This window comes from Zosterops lateralis (assembly GCF_965231275.1).
Source record: "Zosterops lateralis genome assembly, chromosome: 4".
In the NCBI taxonomy this organism is placed as follows: domain Eukaryota; kingdom Metazoa; phylum Chordata; class Aves; order Passeriformes; family Zosteropidae; genus Zosterops; species Zosterops lateralis.
The window spans coordinates 35,134,322-35,152,816 of NC_139765.1; the positions used below are offsets into that span (position 1 = coordinate 35,134,322).

At 37.4% G+C, this 18,495-nt stretch overlaps 1 protein-coding gene across 1 annotated transcript in view; it reads left to right on the forward strand.

Moving 5' to 3' along the window:
- PAWR (pro-apoptotic WT1 regulator) overlaps positions 1-18,495 on the forward strand; it is a 72,898-nt gene that overhangs the window by 18,696 nt on the left and 35,707 nt on the right. The gene's annotated exons all lie outside the window — the stretch shown is intronic.

An 18,495-nucleotide genomic window follows, 5' to 3' on the forward strand; every position in this document is an offset into this window, starting at 1 on the left:
ATTGCCCAAAGGCAAGAAAAATTAAAGCCAAATGGACCCTGAGATTTCCACTTCGGGGGGAAATGGGTGGCAGGGCATGAAAGATAAATCAAACAGCTCTTCTGGCTCTGTAAATGCACAGAAATGTTGATTGGAGGAGGCCTTTGGAGGTGTCAGAGCAATACTTTGAGCAGCCCTGGATCAGATCAGCCTTAGTTTTGTCTTACTCAAGCTTGAAAGCCTCTAAGGCTGTGTCTCCAACTGTCTCTGAGTAACCTGACCCAGTGCTGTGCTGCTGCTCTCTTACTGAAATATTCCTCCTAGTGTCCAGTTGGTGCTTTTTGTACCCTTTGCTTTATCATCTGCTGCTTCTGAGAACAGCCTGGCTCCCATCATCTCTTCAGATAGTCTGAGGTTGCTATTAAATTACTCCTTGACTTCTTCTGTAGCATGCTGAACAAGCCCTTCTTCTTCATCATGTGCTCTTGCTCTAAAAACCCTCTCTAGTTTATTTTCCTGCTGTTTACTTTATTTCCTATTTTCAGAAATTGCTCTGATTTTGTACTTTAATCATCTTTAAATAAGAGTAAAGGGAAATAAATAAGAGTAAATAACAGTAGGAGTATAAAGCATTTCTTTTTGTTGGTTTTCTTAGTCCTTGTTGTAAGTGAGCTGAAGCATACCTGAGAAGAGTGTCTTTTTATTGGTTCTCCTTGCTGGAGTTACTGGTCATCAGACCCATATCAGAGGGAGTGTGGGGTGTTTCTTTTTTATTAAAGAATAAGAAACAAAGAAAGAATTACCTATTTCTCAAGGTAACTTCCTCAGAAGCTAGTAAAAGTTTACATTTTTCTCAGATCCTTTTCTTTCCATATGTTTCAGGGGCCTAGGCACTTTAATTCAACTGTTCTTTCAAAAAATGAAATCAATATGGATCCACAAATGATACACCCAATGCAGTAATTTTAAGTAGGAAATATTTTTTAGCTTGTTCCTCCTTCTTTAAACTGAAGCATTTTAGTTGCAACCAGAAGTATTTCTAGTTACAAAAATACTCAGTGCTGATTTGGATAGATATGTATTCTCATAGTATTTTAAAAAATTCTGGTATTGCTTACAAGAGCCACTTGGACACTCATGATCTTGGCAAATTATGGAATGCACATACAAATGTATCTGTTCTCTAGTTACAGATAGTTTAAATTTGAATCAGAAAATAGCACTGTTTATTCTGACTAGTAGAAAAATTTAACTTTTCAAATCTATCCCCATATCTTAATCATCTGATGGTGCTTGTTTTTATAAAAGCAATGTGCTGCCTTTGTGCTGATAAAAAAGTGCTTACTCCACTATTGTAAGAAGAATATATGTTCTTTTTAAGTTTTAAGGTATGTTTAGTGTTTTTTTTACAGGATGGTTTTGAAAGCTAAATGATACTACTGTTTTGTGAATAACTTAGCTTTGTGTTTTTAAGAATGGTATTTTATTTCCTTGGTTTCCATTCAGAAAACCAAATTCTAAATTGTCTGTCCAATGAAATTTATTGGGTTTTTGAAGCTTCCCTTAATGGGCAATATGAATGTATCGTCAGATACATACTTTTTGGTGATGAAGTTCTTCTTTGTTCCTAGGTTAAAAATGAGTTTCATCCTTTGATTTGACTCTTTAGTTGGGCTGTTATTAAACTTGGACGTGGGCAATGCAAAAATAAGCTCTCTTCTTGCTTTGTTGATCAGAATGCTGTGGAATAGCTGGTTTGTGAATAAAGTGCTTGATTTAGTTGTGGAGCCCAAATCTGAGCAAGTGTGAGGAAAGCACAAAATAATTTTGTCACTTTAATACTGGTTCGTATTATGCTTTTATTTGTCTATAAAATACTCCAGGGAACAAGAGCTGACTTTTGAGATGCTTAAAAGATTTTTCTTTTGACAAATTTTCAAGGGTCATATTTGAATTGTCTCTGTCTTCCAGTAGTGGATAACTATGATAATCTAAAATTTACAGATGCGATAAAGCTTATTACTAATTATAACGTTAGAGTGGTCATAAAGTCCATTTGATTTTATTGTTGTCTCCTCCAGTAAGGCTAAATAGCATGTTCTTCTCCCCTCAACTCTTTTTCTTCCTTCATGACTTCTATGTAAGATATGTAGTTTAATTTCTTAAGTATTTTGCTATTAAAATAAAGGTCGTGTGAAAATCCCCGGGAATCGGCTGTTTCCCAAGAATGTGACTCCTGAAAGATGGGTCTGTTGTAACACGCTGTTCTGCAGCCATGACGGGCTGCATGTCAGAGCAAATTAGAGCACAGCTTATTCAGTCTCCTGCTACATCACAGGAGTCGGGATTTTGAATACCCATTACTCCTTATTCTTCAGACTTCATTAATAGTTTTGGACCATAAGTAAAGTTCTAGGTCACTGGCCCTTTCCCCGTTTGTGTTAGCGGACCCCTTTTTAAGTCTACTGGAATGTGAGGAATGAAGTTTTACTTCCCTGTTTGGGAACTCCTAATTTTTGCCAGTTGTATGATTACTTCAAGCTTCTGCATTGCTTTAAGGGATAAAAGAGTATCACTAATTTATTTACTATGAATAATCAGAATTTACAACACAAAGAAATGACATTTAAGCATTAGCCTTTGAGGAAGCTAATTATCATGTATATGAAGATTCCCTAGAAGATGGGAATTGAATGCTGAGAAGCCTTGTTTTAATGACACTGGTTTAAATTTCTTTTTTTATGTTAAGGCCTCTCTTTATTCTGATGCCCTACTCATAAGCTGAACAGAAAAGTGAGATTTGAGTGAACAACTAGGAAATTATTTTAAGCAAGCATGTTTCAAATCATATTAAAAAAAAATCAGGAGCCGAATTTCAAATTAAGATGTACAATTTTATTCTTTAATGTAAAATTTTCTTTTGAAATGTCAGTTTAAAAGTAGCAGCTTCAAATATTGTAGGATTTTGCAAAGTTACATTCCGTAGTAGTTTTGAGAAGTACAAACAAGTTTAACTTGGTGTAGAAACTATATTGCAATCAGTATTTTTTTGCTTCCCCAAAAGTCCCTCACATTATCTTATTAAAACGGACTTTGCATGTTGATGGTTGTGGTTTTTCAAGGAAAGGGATCAGGAGGAGTGAGAATGTTCTCTTTTGTGTGTGTGTGTGTGTGTGTGACTGTATCCAAGTTACTATCCGTAACCCAGGTTTTGTTCTGCGGCAAACTCGTTTAAATCCTCCTAGGAATGCACAATATCCTTGCCAAAGGGTTTCACCAAGCAATTGAATGCTGTGTTTCAAAATAGGCATTCTTTGCAAATACTTCTATTAAAATTTTTGTCTTTAAGAATAGACCGTAGCAGTGCATGTGCTTTGCGGTGAATAGAGGTGAATGTTTAGTCTGTGCTGTTGAATAATTAAAAGTTCAGCATGGGTAGCTTTGCCAGGAGTGTTGCTCACTGGAGGGTGAGCATATGAAGAAAACCACAAATTAAAGCACTGTAGGAGTGTAATAAATAATACAAACTATTGGATTGACTAAAAAGAAAAACAAAAAATGACAATTCTTGTCTCTTTTTTTTTTAAAGTTATGTATCAAAGCCAGCAGAGTCAGATATATTCTCAGTGTTTCCAACACTTGGCTCCACACACAGATAAACTCTCAAACAGTAGTTTTCAGATCTTTCAGATCTTTCCTCTGGAAGTGTACAGCAGCATCTCTTACTGAGAACTGTGACCACTGCAGATTGGGTCAGACCTGTCCTGCTGTCAGTGGAACCTGCATTTATCTGCCAGAGAAGATCCTCAAGGGGCCAACTGCTTTTGACTTGGGGTTATGGTCAGTCATCAGCCGTGGCAGGGTTAGTACTGGGTTCAGTGCCTCTTGTGTGCCTATCTCACTTAAGGCAGAGTTACTGATAGTGGGTGTGCTGTTAGCCCATACAGTGGGAAATAAGGGGGTTGTTTCAAGCAGTGGGTTTGGATACTTTAAAAGAATGTTTTCAGTTTCAAGGTCTGGTAGCACGGCCATGGCCAAATGCTACATTTCATTTGGAGGACCCATCTGACTTAGATGTGCAATTCTTTGCCTCAACAATTATTTAGTCATAATGTAAGTCATGTTGTTGTGTCTTTCTGGTTAGATTGATATTACTATGCTACATTGATGAGCACTTGCCATTAGGAGTATGTGTTGAAGAACTATTTCTGTTCTCTGCCCAGTGGAAACAAGTGTGAGTATTCACATTAAAAAGGGAGTTGGTTAATCTCCAGTAAGGATAAACATTTGAAAATGATCATGTCCAGACAACTTGCTCTCAAAGCAGTTATCCAAAGTAGTCTCTGGTCTGGTAATACTGATTTCTAAGAAACCTTGGAATATTGGAGAAGTTTTCAGAGAATTTGAGTATAAAATTATGATTATAACTACAAAAACAATTCTAGGTTCATACATCTAGATCAGCAGATGTTTGCTAGATAGGAGTCAGTTCCAAGTAAATTAGTGAGAGATCTATTTTACTTAATTTTCTTGACTAATGAACAGGCCGTGTAATTTAGCAGATCTTTTTTTCCTAATATTTTAACTGAGACCATCACAAAATTGTCGTGTAGTTACCTTGTAAAAATCTTGAATACTGAATTTAATACTCTGGTGCAGTCAGTTGAATAAGGTCAAGAAGGGAAAAATTTAGGAACTCATATTCTGTGCTTTAAAAAAAAGAGCCTGTAATCAAAGTGACGTAAGAGCAGTTACCCTCGTTCAGGGGAAACACTCTAGAAACACTCTAACAATCTTTCTTGGGAGGGATGAGTGGGAATGTCTTTAAAAGCAAAGCAGGTGTGGAACAGCTTTTTTAATTTCCTTTATTTTTTTTGACTGTTACCTTCTCAGATTTAAACTATATTCTGCTTAGGGGAATTCCTGATATGTACCTATGTCTTCTGATGAAGAGCCAGTGTGCTGCAATCTGTGACAGCAGAATTGCCCTCCTGCTTATGCTTGTTTCTCCCAGTTTGCTGTGCAACTGCAGGTGGTTTCTGTGGGATGTATGCATGAAGGTTGGTGAGGATAAATGTGTTCCTGGTACAGTTTGTTAACTTTATTTGTTGTTTCTGTTGCCACTGCAACTCCTCCTGCAAAGAGTTTACTGTTAAAAACTCCTGGAAAATAAGGCTGCAGGGAGCCTTGAAGAACTGTCTAGTTTGTCATCTTGTCCCAAGAGCATTCTTACACCTGTATTATTCCTGATATTTATTTTCCATTGATGTGTACTTTAAAATCTCCAGTGATGACGATTGTTTTTCTAGGCAAACTGCTCTATGCTCCTTTTTTGGATGTGACTTTTTGTATATTGTTGGGGTTTTTTTCTGTAATGTACTTTTCTTGTGACAAAATCTTACTGGGTTGAATGAAATGCCTAAGTGAATCAGTCTGCATCCTATTTGCAAGGTGCGTTTTTGTTTTCACTAACCCAGTTGGTTGTTTACAATGTGAGCTGAGATTTTGGAAGAAAACTTTTCTTACAGCATTTTTGTATCAGTAGTGAATGACTGTGAAAGCCTTTGTGGCTGCTTGGTATGAGAATGCATAGATGCACCTGTGTCTTGCTTCCTTCTCCACAGTTTGGAAACAGTCTTCAAACACAAACCATAAATAGAAAAGGAGCTACAGAAGAGACTGAGAGCCTTTCATTATCCTAACTCCATTTAATAAGATACTGCATTTTGCAGAAATAAAGATGGCCAGAAAAATCCTAGGCCCCTCTTATATTCCAGGCATAAACTACTGCAGCTAAATTATCATTACCTTTTTTAATGTTTACAATCTATGTCGTAAGTACAGTTAAAAAAAGGCCATAGGAATGTGTATGTGTACAAAGCTCTACTTATAAAAAGGAATTCCCTGTTAAAAAATGTGGAATTTTTTTTCTTAAAGCAGAAATAAGAGAATACTAAATCCTAGCAGTGTAGGGCATAGTGCAGTACCTGTGTTACGATCCTTTGTGGTCTTGTTTTTAATGGATATTTTTTCCTAAAATGACTTGCATATGTTAGCATGAGTCACTAATGTGAGGTATGCTATGTACACAAAGTATACATATTTTAATGTGTTTTTTGTATATTTTGCCAAGAGAGGGGGTAATTCATTACAAATTTCACATGGAGTTAGGCCAGGTCCTTGTGCTGTCAGCTGTGTTTGTGCACCTGTTGTAATAGCAGGGCAAATGGCAGGTCTCAAGATCGGCGTTTTTGGGACTAATTGAACTCATTTACAATGGGATCAGTTCCTGTACAGGTAAATATGCCAAGACAGAAGGATGGGCAGTGCAGGCATCAGGATGAACAGAAGATGAGGCTGGGCTGTTTGACCAGGCTGTAGGTATTTCTGACTTCATGCCGTTTGTGTTGGATAAGGCAGGTTAAGTCCAGCTTGTTCTTGTCTCTCCATTCTGCTAATTTATATTTTTGTTGCAGTTTTTTTTTTTTTTTTCAGTTGCAGTGGCCCTGCTGCAAGTAGAGCCAAGAAGAACATGTGAAAAGGGGTGTGTTAATCCAGTCTTTGACTCTTGATGGGCTTTTTACCTAAGGAACATTAACACAGGACTGCTATGCCATGATGTGGCATGGTGGTGACACTTCAGTGGTTGGATGGATGAGCTCTGGAGCTCTGTAGTAGTCCTCCTTTTTCAACTTACAGTAATAGCAGCTGTGCAGGTTACGAGGGAAACTGTTCTGTAGCACATACAGCCTGCAGGTTCAAGAAGTCACCTGGGCCTTGTGTTGGAGCTTTGAAGTCTGAATCAGTAGTCTGTTTCCCTCTAAAAATACATGGTGTTTAGTATTATTAGGGACACTATTTATATCCCAAAATAGTTAATAATGTTAAATGTTAGGATGTGCTTTTAGATGAATTTCTGTTGAACCCCTGTTTCTCTGGTTTGAATTGCTAAGGTTTTAATTTTTGAGACTTTATCCTTTTCCATGTCCAGACTGCCTTAGATCCTTGCTTTTACCTGACTTGCCTGTGCTGATCCTGGCACACGTTTGACCCTGTAGTTAGCTAGACCAAGGTGTACAAAGTACTGTTCACTTTTCATAGAGGTTCACTTTTCACCTTTCTGCTTGGAAGTGACCCTGATGCAATTTGCCAGTGTCAGCAGAGGGGATGCAGAGGACTGGTAGATGCCCTTGGGCAGTAGCAGAAAAGAGGGAGAGTTAGAGTATAGCTGGACAGTTGCTGATTCTAACTGTTGTGGAACCTTAGCCCTTGTCCATTGAGTTGTTAAATTTCTTAGGAATCTTGGGTGAGGGAGAAGTCTTGTTTTCTTGGCTGGGAAAAGCAGTTGCAGGGGGACATGAAAATAAAATATAGGAAGTTGAAATAAAATCAAAGCAATGCAGAGTTATTTCAGTGTTGAAATAAAGTTTGGCTCAATTTTAGGGTGAAGGTTCAGTTCTGATTGTATCTAGAGTAGTTTGCTTTCTTTAAATTGTCTAGTGCCCTCACACAGTTAGTCATGGATATGCAAAGAAACTTCGTGTTTCTACATTATTTTAATATTGTTTATGATAGTTCAGGATTCCTTGCTCTTCCAGATCTACAGCCAAGAATCGTCGCAGGGAAGGGAAAGAGTTTTAAATATTTACTGAACAGAAAGCTGTATATATAAGGCCTTCTGCTAGTTTTTGTTTCGTTTAGTGCAGGTGCTAAAAGGTTAATGGCTACCCTATCACATCTATTGTATCAAGAGATTCTTTTCTAACCTAAAGCAATGTTAATTTCCATTTAAGGAAGAATGTCTGCAGGAGCCAGTGGTATTTACTAACTGCGCCTGTAAAAACATTCCTTTTCACCCTCAGATGCTCACTCAGCCTTCTGTTTTCCAAGCGACCTTATTACAGGCTTTCGCTTGTAGTCTGGGAAATTAAAAGCATGTTTTAATAACGTGAACAGCAAAATCCTCATTCCTGACTCCTCCTCGGATGCTTCTTTACTTGCTTCCCTCTGGTTTGGATTGGACTATAAGTGTAGCTGTGGCTGGGGGGTTTTATTTTGTTGCTTTTGTGTGTGTGTGTCCTCCTGTTAACAACATGAAGATCCCTACTGGAGCATCAATTTATATTTGGAAGGGTTTTTTTGTCATTAAGATTCTTTAAATCAAGGGGGAAAAGTCTGGTTTTCACTGTTATTTGGCTGTGATAGGTAATTATATGAGACAAATTGAATGGAATCCCTTTTCTAGTGCTGTCAACTCATGTGAATTCCTCTCCTTGTCCTCTTTGGTCAGAGTGACAGGCTGTCAGGCTGGACACAGCAATGGCTCAGGGCTGCTCCATGGTAACGGAATGAATGCTTCTACCTACAGGATGCATGTAATTGTTTACCTTGCTTTCACTGAGGAATGGTAAAGCTTGAATTACCTTGTGTTTACCACAGTTTGGTCTACAGAAAACAACACATGTGAACAGTTACCATGGCAAACATGATGCCTGTTAATTTTGCATCAGTCTTAACCTTAACCTCATGCTTTCATGACACTCAGTAGAAGGGGAGGAAGGGGTTTAGCCCTTCTGTTCTGTGCCTCAGCAAGGAAGACCCTTGCCAGTGCTTTGAGTCTGGAGCACAGAGCAAATCCATGTCACCTTGTAGCAAAGTTTCCCAGTCACCAGTAATGAGCAAATATCTGAGTATTTCAGAAGAGAGGACTTCACCCAATATTCCTTTTGCAGTTTTGCAGTTGAAAAATGCATGTTCCAGTTGATGTTATGAATCAAGATACTAAATGCTTTATGAGCTGAAATCTTATTTATTTGCTTGAGCTGTCTGGTCTCAGGCTCTTTGCTTGAGCTGTCGATCATGTCTAGATGGGGTGACATACAAGTAATTGATTGCTCAAGACCCAAGGCTTATGCTATATTGTATGCAAGTAACTCTATAGCTAAAAAAACCCCCAACTTTACCAGTCACTCAACAATCAAAATAACATAATGGAAAATTGCCTTTTTTGTATAAATTCTGCATTTGTGTATATAAACTTTTATTTATCCAGCATTTTCCGTGCTTTATTAACTCATGCTTTGTTCTGGTTTGATTTCTTGTAGGAATAGCATTGCTCTCTTATGGAATGAATTACAGTAGTGTAAGGTTCCAGTGGGTGAAGTTGTTTTGAACCAACTGCATGACATGACTCATTCCTCCCATTATGATCCTGTTCTAGGATTTCCTCACACCTGGATGGATTTGGTTTTATGTCTATGCATGTTGTTCTGTCTGAGGTCATCATATTCAAATGCTACTTTTGTACTAAGGTACTTGAACTTGCTGGCACTGTTTAGTGTGCACATGAAATACTCTTTAGTGGCAAAACCTTGTTTGGCAAGCCTATTTGCATGTTCCCACCCTGAAGTCCTAGTTTTTCTTACCTACTGGAAGTGGAGTGTGCCCAGCTCTGTCTTAGACCTTCATATTAATCAAAAAATTAAAATATTTGGATGCATGTTGTGGAGAAAATTAGGCAGCCCGCTTTGACAGTGATAGAAAGACCACGAAAAATAAGTACCTTGTGTAGTTTTGGTTCTCAGACCAGTGGAAACAGATGTGTCCTTTGCTTGCTTGCTTATTTTTGCTGCTGTAATATCTGTTTACTTGAGTAGCTCCCTCTCACCAGGCATCAGCTACATGTTCTTTCTGTGAGCCTTTCCCACAGCTTTTTCTGTCTCCCACGCTTTCTCCTCCTCACTCCCAAGTCAATACCATAGTTCCCTTAGTTCCTCACAGAGCTGTTGAATGGGAAGAGTCAAACACCTGCTGAGCCGGCTCAGGGCTGTATACAGTGCTGACTGCTTAGGTGGAAGGGTAACTGCCTCTTTTGTCTAGTCCTTGAATTACTGTGGCAACTAATCTGCATATTTCACTTGTAGCATACTTGAGTTAACCCCCTCACAACTTTCATGTCTTAAAGAATCTAAGTATTGATTACTGTCAGAAACACAACACGCACACACCTGCCAGCACTAGTGACTTCCAAAAGGTACGGGTACAAAAGAGCTTTGATTTCTGAATGCCATTTCCATAAGAAGCAAGGATACAAGTGGAGGTAACAGCATACTCTTAGGCTGTTAGCATGTGAGATTGCACTATGAGAACCTGGACTGGATTTCCATCATGATCCTTGGGCATGGATATATTTATTTAAAAAGTGCTGGCGATGCTCCCAAGGAAGAGGACTTCCCTCCAAACACAGAGCTAAAGAGTGATTTTGGAAGTCTAGGCTGGGAAACGCTTCACAGAATTGTCACTAGGATTAATTTGTAGGTACAAGGTGTTCCCCCAAGAAATAGTTAAATTATTGACTTCAGCAACAACTTTAAACTTTTTTGATCTTACCTGGTTAAATCTGTCCTAGGGAGGCTTCAGTACCAGTGCTGATACTAAAGTGCTTTTCTGCTTGCATGGTTTTGATCATTGCTGTCTATTCCTGACAGCAGTCCTGACTGAGTCTGTCAAAAGTGCTTGTTTATTGCCTTGGAAATCAAACTTTTTTTTTTTTTTTTTTTTTTTTTTTTCATCTAGATAAGTGCCTATCCTATTTGAAGTGCTTTTTCAGTACTACTTTTCCCTTTCTGCCCCACGGCTGAATGTATATGCCATCTCTGTCTGGTTAGTACACTTACTTGTATTAGCACTCAAAAGAAGCATCTGGGAGAGGAGAAAATTGATGGATATTTTTATCAGTTTTTCTGTAGATTGAGAAGATCTCACTCTCGAATGAGAAGTGTAGTACAACTCTCAAAAAAGTATTGTGCCGAAGTTTTCTTTTCCCTTGGGGTTTGATTCTGAGTCTGTTGTCCCGGCTTGCCTGTGCTCAGTTGGTTTTCATCAGCCATTTTGCCTTTGTTTAGTTTGACCAATCCCACACCCACTGTATGCAAACATTGAAAGAGATTGAGTGAGTAGAATAAGAAAAATGACAACTAGCCTATTAGGTAAGAGAGCAGAATCCTATGGAGTGACTGCATAAAAAAATAAAAAATTAAATGGAACTTGATATTCAGACATTATAAATGGCTACAAACTGCATGCTTTAGCAAACAGGACAGTTAGAAATACAGTTCTACTGATTAACCTGTTTGGTCTCCTTTGAGAACATTCTTCAAGTACTGATCTCATCTTTATTTCTCTTCAGAAGCACCATAGATGCACTGGGAGAAAGAACATTCTTCTGTGTTATATGGTCGCATTAAAAGGAATAATTCTGTTTTGAAAATAGCATGCTAATCTTCACCAAGATTGTTTTTCTTCCCTGTTTCTGTGGCTTTAAAGAGAAGGGTGCTCAATCTGTGTGGTCTTTTGCTACATGACAATACATCTTTCTCTCATTTGGAGCACTGTTTCTGTTTGCTAACTTTTGCTATAAATACATGGCAGTGAAAGTCAAAGTGATGGTTTTTACAGACATTTTTACTCCATTATCTGTTGTTTGAGTGGCTTTTGTTCAGCTGTTGATGCTCTCAAATACCAACATCTTCTAAAATCTTACCTAATACAGGAGCAAGTTTAACAGAAAAAATAGTGTTGGTGGACATCAAGTGTGTAAATGATTGCTTGTTTTCTATACATCCAGGAAGAATTCTCTCTTCTGCTCTTGCAGTCTGTGGTTGTTGTTTCCTAACATCTGTGGCATGATGCAAACTGATAAATATTTATTCTGTGAACAGTGCAAATATGTTTAACAGGTCTCTCTTTTCCTCCCTGGCCGAACCAGGCAAACTTTGTTTCACCAAATTTCTTCTGCTCAACCACTGGTTTGCCATCTTTGTTTCAGATAGGATATGTCATTTCAGAATGTTAATTAGAAGGTTAACGAGACTGGTTTGGTGACTGGCTCCACTTCTCTGTGAGACTGGGACCACTTCTATAACTTTTAGATTCATATGTTCAACGCTATTAGTGATTTCTGTGTACAGAATGTAGTTTTTATTGACTCTACACCAGATGTCCCCCATCAGCAGAGCAGGAAAAAGACGTTACTATCAAAGTAGAAGTAAGGAGCAGTGTGCAAAATTGGAATGAGGAATGGGATGTTTGTTTTCACTCTTAGTACACAGAGGTGTCCTATATAAGGACCCTCTAGTTCTGAAAGTAAGATCATACCAACACCATTAGGAGGATTTGGCTGCTTTTTTCCTAGACGCTTTATTTGATATTGATTTACATTTTCTTTTTAAGAGAATGGGATTGGGATTTCTTCTGGATGAGTCATGATTATATTCATATAATAACCTCCCCATGGAACAGATGTAAGCAGTTGGATGTCATTGCATAAGGATCCCCAGTCATTGTTGCTGCTTTATACTTCTGTTCTTAGGTGTTGATCAGTCAGAAGGGCTCTAAAATGCTAAAAGTGACTTCAGCCTTAAATAGTGCTTCATTCTGATAGTTTGCCAATCCATAATTTTTGTGATGTCTCTCCCTTTTCTAGAAAGATTTTAATAATGCTAGATAGCTTGTCTTCTGCAAGACAAGTTTTTTGTATTCCTGGAATTTTACTCTGTGACTTTAATACCATGTACTAAGTAGTTAAATTAAGCATATCCACCAATCACTCTTGACAAGCCTTGTGATAAAGGATTTTTTGGCAATTAGTTTAAGTTAAACATTTGACTTTTGAACTCATTCTTGTGGTATGTTTGAAAACACTGTTGACCAAACAGTGTATTTTGATGAATAACAAACTGCAAACATTGCTAACATTGCTGCTTTTTGTTATTGTAATGAGGGATAATTGACATTCTGGTGTTGATGCAGTTGATGTTTTACATAAAGCTTTAAAAGAATTCAAAATACTTTGTTATTTTGCTCTTAATACAGACAAATATGCTGGGTTTTTTTTTTCCCAGAAACATTTCTAAGAGGATTTTGAGACTTTAAATTGTATGTGCTCTGGAATATAATTGAATATACAAAGTAGGGACTTAGAAATTCTTATTATGGGTGAGAAAAGGATAGAGTTCAAAAAAATGTAAATGTGACTTATAATCAGGAATGCTGTGAGTTTTATAGAGCAAGATGTGCATTTCACTGATCGCTAGGTGATGCTTGTCTTTCAGGATTGCTTTGTTGGCAGCGTGGTCAAGGATGAGTGAATCCTATGGCTGCAGTCAGCTGTGCTCTGGCCCACCTGCTGGGCACTGACCCATGGCTGTCCTGGGGTCTCTTTTGATCTCAGATACCAAAGATTCCTGCCTTTACTCTTCTTCTATGTTAAAATCCACGCTTGTGATATTCCATGGTTGATACTGGACTGCTCCAGTTAGAGATGTAGACTTTTAGAAGTGCACAAAAATCATGAGGATAAGGTGTTGGAGTTCAGTATCCTTTTCTGGACTCTCTTAATGTGAGAATTAAGTCTTTAAAAAAACAAAATCTTTAGTTGGGTAATTGATAAAACTGTTTGTAGGTTTTAGACAGTTCATAGGAATAACATTATCTCTTTTCACCTCTATAGGAATGGTTTTCTACTTGTAAAGAAAAGCACTTCAGCAAGTGAAGTGTGTTGAAAGGCTTGCAGAGTGAAATAGATGAAATTATTCCAATAAAACCAATTTTTCCAATAAAAAGATTTCATTACTCTAAACGTGTTTTACTTAAATATTTTGGGTGCTGTCTGGACAGTGCAATAAAAGTGTGTTACAAATATGATTAATATTAGCGTTTCACAGAGGGAAAGTCATATAATGTTAAAAATCATAGAGGTTTGAGATTTTTGCTTAGTTTTGATGGGAGGCGCTGACAGAGGGATTTGATACTATACAAGCAGGTAGGAAGATGGCATTTAGCTGATATTAAAGTTGTGCATGGTAAAGCAAGGAAGCATTTGATTGAGTTGCAGTAAGAAGAGTGATTATAGCGAAATCATGTGTAAAATAGTTGTCTTTTATTTGCAGTAATTTTCCAGGTTTTCCTGAATGGTCAGCCAAGGGAAAGATAATGTTGAATCCCAAAATGTGTGTTGCAGTAGTTAATTGCCTGGATAAGTTTTTTTCAGCATTAAAAGCAATTCTTATATCTTGTCTTGTATTTCTACTGCGGAAGCTTTTAGAAAATACTTTTACTTAATAGAAACCTTTGCAGTTTTACAGTGTCTTGCAATGAAGTTGATAGTGCACTTCCAACTTTTTCTCAGCATGGGAAATATCCGTATGGTAAAATTGATTTTTTTTTTTAAAGTGCCTTTTTAAATTATTCATCATTTCAGGGAAATGGGAAGATGCCTTGATTTGTTTCGTCTTCTATATTATTACCATGGTTGAGCTAAGAAAGCCCATCAAGATAACCAATGGTGCTTGTGATGCAGAGTTTCTGTTTATTGCCCAACATGAAGCTGAACATGGGGTTTTACTGAGAGTACATATCTGCTTGCACATCTTGCTGTACTGGTTCAATATGGTATTATCTCAAGTGCTCATCATTTTCAAAAAGCTGATGTAGCACAACCATTCCTGGAGTTCTGCAAAATAAATAGTTTGAATGGGCTTGTATCTGGTCCAGGCAGAATCAACTGAGCAAATTAAAAGTGCTGAAACTAACCTGACTGACCTTTCATGAAATAAACTGGGAAGCCCTCAGTTATGTGCTTGGCCAGCAGAACTCCAAGGCAGAAGCAGGTTGGTGCAGGAAGAGGGATGGGAACGGGGATGTTTTGACTCAGCACGGTTTCTTGTGGGAGAGCAGCTTGTGTGTGCTCATGAGCTGATCTGCAGAGGACAGGAATATTGCTTCTTTCCTGAGAAAACACAGCCCTTCCCCAGCTTTTGCTTGTTCTTAGCAATGCACAAATAATTTGTAGGAAGCACACCAGTGAATCATTAGAAGTGTTCTTCATACAATGTCTCCTTGAACTGGAAGTGGTGTGCTGGAATGTGGGGATATCTTTGTGGCAGTTTCTTTCCTCGGTCTGATTCTTTTTGAAAGCATCTTTTCTGCTTGTATTTTCCATACTAGAGGTTTACAGAAAAATGTTTATACTACAGCTTCAAACATTTACTGAAATCCTAGAAAACCTAAAGAATTTCTGTGGATTGCTTATATTAACATCAGATGTGGGAATGTCACATTGAATATCTGCTATACAAAACTCAGATGATTTGAATGAAAAATAAGAATCTGAAATGGTATGTGCCTAGTGGCAAAATAAAAAAGCAGAGGAAAGGGAATGGACAGAGAAAATTATATAATGGCTCAGAATTACACCTCGGTGGTTACAAGTCCATTTCTCTTCTGTGCTGACAGGGAAAGTAATTGCTGTACTTACGTCTTTTTCAATGATATGAAACTAGTTTTTACACCAAAGTGCAATATTTGAGAGAGCCTGCAACGTGAGCAGAACACTCATCCAGCTGATTGAAATGTCTTGTGGGCTGAGGCAGTTTCAGCTGCAGGGCAGTTTGAAAAAACCCAGTTTTTAAAGTGTCTAACAACATTTTGAACATTGTTAATTTTTTCAATAATAATGTATCAACCTTCACCCAAAAACTGAAATGTGGTTTTACTGATTTTTATTACTTTAAAAGTCAGCTAAGAACATAAATAGCAATAATGCTAGCAATCAATAACTGAAGATGAAGTGCATAAGCAGGATATTTTTAATAAGAAAGCTTATTTTGTCATGAGTCAAAATAAGTGCATTTCTTTTTTAAGGCTAATGGTTATTGAAGCAAAACTTAATGACTTACTAAAAGGTAGTAAAAGGTTTAAAGTAATGTAGTTGTTACTGTGTTGGTTTGTGCTCAGCCTGCAATTTGTAAACATTGTGTAAATTGGTGTGTCTGCATGTTTGGAAGGGGGAGCATAACCTTTGTGTTTGGGAAACCACAGCCTCTGACAGTGACCACGAATCTGCTTTAGGGCAGGAAGGCACTGGCACCCCTGGCCGGATGTGCCATGTCAGCCGTGGATGGTGAATGTCAACCTGTGCTCGTGACTCTTCCACCTCCTCTCTTACAACTGATAAAACCGTGGTGCTTCTGTGGTTCTAACCACTCAAATTAGTGCTGGCCTCGGCTGGTGTAACACCTGCTGGGTGAAGGGAACTGCAGTGGAGAGCAAGCCCCCAAAGCCATTCAAATAGATGTTATACGCTCTGAATTAGATTTACATAAACTTTTAACCTGCTGTTCTGTGCTTCGGAAGAAGGCCTTTAACCTTGGAAGTATGGATTATTTGGGGTGGTTGAATGCCTTTTGATGGTACTGATTTTCAGGCTTTGGTGATTTTGGACCTTCCTGAGAGGAAAAGAAAGGCTGGGAATGGACATTGCCGGCAAATCCTAACTGAAAATGTTTAGTTTAAAAAATTATGCAGCTAGAACTTTCATACAAGATTTTGTTTCTATTCAAAATTGCTAAAAGAATAGTTAGTTGCTAGGTGTTACTATATTAAAGAAGATTCTTCATTACAGATGTATTTGTATTCAGAGAGAAATATTTCTATGGACTGCTCATTGTCTTTGGAAAGGTTATGAGAAGCATGTATCTGAAGAAGACAATTTGTGGAGAAAGGTACACTTATCTACTCTAGTCACTACTAAGACTTTTTTCTTACAATATTGATATTTGAGCTTAATTTTTCTCCTTAAAGAATGTTTTTCCTTGAAAATACAAAGTTGTTTCCATTCTCTGTCATGACAGCTTGGAGACCAGAAGACCAATCTGGAAATGTTTCTGTTTTTCTAACATAGTGTCATTCTTCGTCTGCATGGCGCTAGTTAAAATTTACATGGTATCTTCTGTGTGCCTCCTAGCTCTTTCTGAACAAGGCTGGCTCTGTAAGAGGTGAAGATCACTCCAGTTCTTGTTGCAGTAGGGCCTTATTATTTCTTATTGTGTCACTTCATAATGGATTAATATGGTAATGGGATAAATTAAGACTTCATGTTATCAAAATTTTTCAGTTTTACAGTTTATAAAAGGCAGAGGGTGTTGATTTAAAGATCATTTCCTAGAATGTGCCGTGACAGTGTTTTTTAAATGCTTTGTTATAAATGGACCTAAAAAAATTACATTTCATATTTGTAATTATTTTATTAGAAAAGACTCATTGGAAGTGTTTTTGAATGTGCAATGATTTAGTCATAGTAACCTTCTAAGTATACCTTTTTTTAGTGATAGGAGCAGGTCTGCATCAGTTGCATTGAAAGGTTGGTTAGAAGTAGACCAGTGAAATTGCATTAGTGTTGCTGTCATGAGCACTTCTGTGGAGAGTTTAAATGGCTTTTATTCAGGTTCACTTGTGGAAACGTACCTTTCTGGTTTGCCAGTTTGCTAGGACTTGTATCACCATAGTGTTTGCTTTGGAGGAGCTGGAGTTAGTTTTTGATACACTAATGCTATTTTCAGCTAGCAAATAACACTGGTTTTATTTTCAAAGATACTGTATCCCAGCATTCTCATTATATACTTTTGACTAGTTTTGTGTCCTTTGTGTAAGATGATGACAGAGATTGTCAAATTATTTCAGATGAAATTCCTAATGCATGAAAAACAAAGTCAGTATTCTGAGGCTCAGATACTGACATTCATCTTTGTTCTCTGCTAGTCCTGTTCTCTGTTCCTCAAGGTACTGTACATTCGTCTAGAAGCTTTTTCTGATGTCTTTAAACTGATTATTTCCCTGTGTTTCTGTAACAAGGTTTCACACATCTCTTGTTATAATGTAGAGTGCTGGCAAAGAGCTTGTGATGTCATGGCCAGATTTTTTTTTAAAAATTTTTTTTTTTTTTTTGAACTTTGTCTGCTTTAAGTTGGTCTTCTAGCCATAAGATTGTGAGGGGTTTTTTTTCTTTCTATAAATATGTGTACATTTAATTAATAGACTGATCTAGACATAGCTGACAACCCAAAGGCAGTGATAGGGATTTTTTTTTTTTTTTTTTTTTTTTTTTACTTGCCTACTTACTTTTCCTGTCTCTGGTCTGACAGCAGTCAATGCTTTAGAAACTTAATCCTCTCAAAGAAATGATTTCAGCAAATCTAGTATGAAACATTTGTATTGAAGAATCAGAATGTTACATATAAGTGTAAACTGTGAGTAATTAATGACTGTCCAAGTAATTTAAAAATCACTGATTTTCAATGGTAAATTTTGAAAGAAAAATGAAAACCAAGGGCACCAAAATTAAAATGGGTGATTGAGACTGACACTTCAACCTCAGCAGGTGCTGCCACTATGTCAAAATAGATCAGCTGTTGAGGGAAGAGTACAATTAACTTTTTTTTTTCTTTTCTGGATTTCTTATGTGGAAAGGTAATATTTTTGCCACGTGCAATCGCATGTGGCAAACAGGGTCATAGAATCATTCCAATGGAACCAACTTCAAGTATAGTCCAAGCTCCTGCTCTTAGCAGGTTTAGCCCTGAACTCACACAACATTGTCTAAACCTTTGTCAAATTGGATCTTGTTTTGATTATTTCTTACTTTTGTGATGAAGAAAAAGCTGTTAGTTGGAAAGAAAA